Genomic DNA, 4335 nt, shown 5'->3' with positions numbered 1-4335 from the left:
GAATTCCTTGAAGGGTGGGCAGACAATAATGATGACTAAAGAGTGCAGTGCCCTTATCCAGAAAGACTTACCTACAAAGAAGAAGGACCCAGGGAGTTTCCATATCTCTTGTGCTATAGGGGATACAATGATTGACATAGGATTTTGTGATATTGGAGCTAGTATAAACCTAATGCCCCTATCTCTCGTGAGAAAGCTGCAAATTAATGAGTTGAAACCCATAAACATAATCCTTCAGTTGGCTGACAAGATCCAGAAACAAGCATTAGGAGTGGTAGAAAATGTGCTGGTGAAGGTGGGGAGGTACTTCCTCTCTACAGACTTTGTTATTCTTAAAATGGAAGAAAATTATCTTCATCCAATCATTCTGGGGCAACCATTCTTAGCTACAGCCAAAGCACTCATAGATGTTGAGAAAGGGGAGCTAATGTTGAGAATACATGATGAACAACTGACTTTTCATGTCTTCAACCCATCACATGATTCTAAACAAGAGAACAGAGGCATGAAGGATGATCATGAGGCAGTAATTTTGGAGAAAGCAAGCAATAAACCACAAGCAGAGCCTCTGAAGGCTTCTTTGGGGGAAAAACAAGAAATACAAGTGGTACAACAATCAAAAAGATCCAAGGAGGGGCTAGAACCACAAGATTCAAAAGAAACTATCAGCAAGGACCCTCCTGACACAAAAAGAAGCACCACTTGAAGGAGAAAAGAGGTTTGAGAAGAAGGTGCCAAGAGGGTGAAAAAACAAGAAAATCCCTACAGAGGACTTCTCTCCAGGGGACAGAGTGATATCAATCCACCAATCACTAATCCCACCTCATTTTCCTATAATCCCATCTCAGCTACCTCAAGTGTACATAATCAATAGAATTCTCTCCTTGGAACATGTAGAAATTCTCAAAGAAGAAAGTGGAGATAGATTCACCATGAGAGGAGAAGACTTGAGACACTACCAACCTCCCTGACAAGGGCCAACCGTCAAGCTAGTGACGTTAAAAGAGCGCTTGTTGGGAGGCAACCTAACCAGAGGTAAACCTTCTCTGTGATTCTTTTCTTTGTCTAATAAAAGGTCAAGTTAACCTTCTGTGCATTGCAAGGAATTAAGTTTTGTGTTTCACACCAAAAGTGATTATTCCATGAGCTAATAAATCAAGGATGAATGTGTGATATTAAGTTTGGTGTTCCTCCATAAATTTTACAAGAACACACTACAATCCTTCAATTAACATAAGAAATCACTAATCCCAAGTAATCACAAAAGCCATTTGATTTCTGAAAGTCTCTTAAACTATTTTCTCAAAAAGACTAAAAGCATATGGTGGCATACATGTAACCCGTTGTATCAAGAAGTAGGTTCAGAAGCTTACAAACATACATGAATGCTAACCAGTGCTTGGGAAGCAAGCGACTTTCAATACCTTTGTAGAAAGAATAGTCAAGCTTTTGGGAGGAATATGCATCATCATCTAAGAAGGAAAAGAAGGATACAAGAGCTAAAGGTGGTAATGACAAAAAGGAAACAAGAGGGCACCAAGAGGTTGTACTATTTCTTGATTAAAGTTGTCAATTGAAAGTGCACTTGTACTGCTATTGATTAATGTCCCTTCAATCCTTAAGACATTTGCATTTAGTTTCTTTTATGTGTTTTAGCTTGCTAGCTTAAATGCTTAGGCCACTTCATCTGCTTAAGTTGTATGCTTGGTCCTTGAGCTTAAATAAAAGAAAATGTAAGAAAATGTTATAAAAAAGAAGAGTAGAGGTCCAAAGTTTGCAGAATAAAGTCCTAGTATTTGTGGTAGTATTTGCTAGCTAAGTTGGTTCATCAATAAGGTAGGAAGCTAAAGTATCTCTTGAAATATTAGCTTAATGTGCGTTCTATGAGACTTAGATGAATAAAAAGATCCTGGAAAGAAAAAGAAAATGCAAAAGAAAGAAAAGAACAAACAATAAAGCTAGGCACCAATAGTTTGAACCCTGAGACATGTGTCCGTGGTGTTTTTGTGCAAGGATATGCTTGGATGATTAGGTTCTGAGGAGTGCTTCATCACTTGATAACTTGGGTTAACTAACCCGAGATTATCAATTGAAAGTCCACTATCAAGGGAAACCTTGTTATAAAACATTTAGTAACCCCAAGAGGTGCTGGATACCAAGGTCTCAGGAATGAATAACTAACCATGTGCTTGTGGTGTGTATGTGCTGAGGAGAGACTTGAGTGAGTAAGTCCTTACGGGTGTTTCAATACCTAGTACCTTGAACCAACTAGTTCAGGAGTGTTGGCTAAAAGCTTATCATAAAGAGTTGCCTCAACACAGAGCAATTAGCTAAATAAAGTAATAAGCCCCTAAAGAGAAAAAGAAGAAAAAAATAAAGCTAAGTTAAGGATCAAGAATAAAAGTCTCATAGAAGGCAATAGAGTGAGTATTTTAGAGCATATTATGGCCTAGAAACCAGTAAGGATATGAACCTAAGTTGTCATGCATGAAACCCCATGAACCAAGGTTTTAAATTCTCTCAATAAGAACTCATATCTCTTTGTATTTTCATTTATTCTACTTATGTTCTATTACTTCCTTGAGGACAAGCAAGATTTAAGTTTAGTGTTCTGATACCAGGGCAACTTGGCTAGTTTCACAAGCCATTTTGAGTATGTTTTAGGTTAGTTTCATACATTTTCTTAGGCAATAAGCAAGTATTTGGTTGAGTATGCTTTCATATTTTGATTCAATCAAACATTGTGAATTCTAAACATTTTCATGAGAATAATACAAGGATTGAATGATGTAATGAATGAAGCATTATCCCATGATTAGAGCAAGGCTTTGATGTAAATTGTTTGATTGATTTTAGGTAAGAAGAAGCAGAGAAGACCCACGTTAGTGGCCACGTTAGTGCCACTAACGTGGTTAGTAACGTAGAGCAAAGCAAGATGAGGACCGTTAGTGGCAACGTTGGTGCCACTAACGTGATTGAATGAAGGCTCAAGGAAGAATGAGCCACGTTAATGGCCACGTTAGTGCCATTAACGTGAGCCATTAACGTGGGCAAGAGGAAGAGAAGAACTGTTAGTGGCAAAGTTAGTGCCACTAACGTGATCGAAGAGGAGCTCAAGGGGAGAATAAGCCACGTTAGTGCCACTAACGTAAGCCATTAACGTGGAAGAAGGGCAGCTTGGGACGTTAGTGGTGAAGTTGACACCATTAACGTGATCGAAGGGTAAGGAAGGTCACGTTAGTGGCCACGCTAATGCCACTAACATGAGCATTAACGTGAGCTTAAGGCAAAAGTGGTGACGTTAGTGGCCACATTAGTGTCACTAACGGCAAGGGTAATGTGATTCAATGGAAATTGGGGACGTTAGTGACCACGTTGTTGTCACTAGCATCTTCAAGCCAGGATTTTACACATGATGTTACTCACACTAATGGCCTGACTAACGTGACTACTGCCTAACTTAAACTCTCCCAGCAAGTTAAGAAAAGCCCAATGAGTTTGTTAACTGCTTCAACTAAGGCCAAGGCCCACATCCAGATACTTGCATACTCAACTGAGGATCAGAAAAGTAGTATATATAGGAGTAGCTTTGAACTAGAAAGGGAATTGGAACCTAGAAGGGATCTAGGATTGTAAACACTCAATTTACTCTTCTCTGTACTTAATTTTACTTTTTGATGCATTTTACATTTCAATTTCCAATTCCCAGAGCTATGATCAACTAAACCCCACTTCATTGGGGGAGGGAGCTCTGTTGTAATTCAATGGATCAATCATAGTTCTTATTATTCTTCTTCTTTTCATTCTCTTTGATTTATTTGAAAGCTTTCGATCTTCATCCAATTGAGAAATAGTCTCAGAAGAGAAATTGTTCATACTTAGATTTTCTTGATACCTTGGAAGAGGAATTTGGAAATCATGCTAGAAATGCTTTCTCATGTAGGACTAGATTGGGGGTTGGATAGATATAGTGACATATAATCCTCCAGATACTTTGATCTAGAAAAACATGTGGTATAATCAGTTATCGTACTTCATCTCTTTCCATGAGCAATTAGATCAAGGAGTTGGGCAATTGTTCAAGTTTAGAGAGATTGAATAGCCAAGGAATTGGGATTCAATCACCTAAGATTGCCAAGAGATCAATGAGTTACATAGATCGAGGAAGAGATGAGAATGAACTTGATCTGGAGAATGCAACATCTCCTGAACCCAATGTGCTTCCCCATTCTTATCTTCCCATTTTCTATTTTTTGTTGTTTACTTTGATATTCATCATCCCCATTCCCATTTACTTTTCTGCAATTTACTTTCTATGATTTAATTTCTGCCATT

The sequence above is a fragment of the Arachis hypogaea genome, chromosome 9, assembly GCF_003086295.3.
Source record: "Arachis hypogaea cultivar Tifrunner chromosome 9, arahy.Tifrunner.gnm2.J5K5, whole genome shotgun sequence".
In the NCBI taxonomy this organism is placed as follows: domain Eukaryota; kingdom Viridiplantae; phylum Streptophyta; class Magnoliopsida; order Fabales; family Fabaceae; genus Arachis; species Arachis hypogaea.
This window is presented reverse-complemented; position numbering follows the sequence as displayed.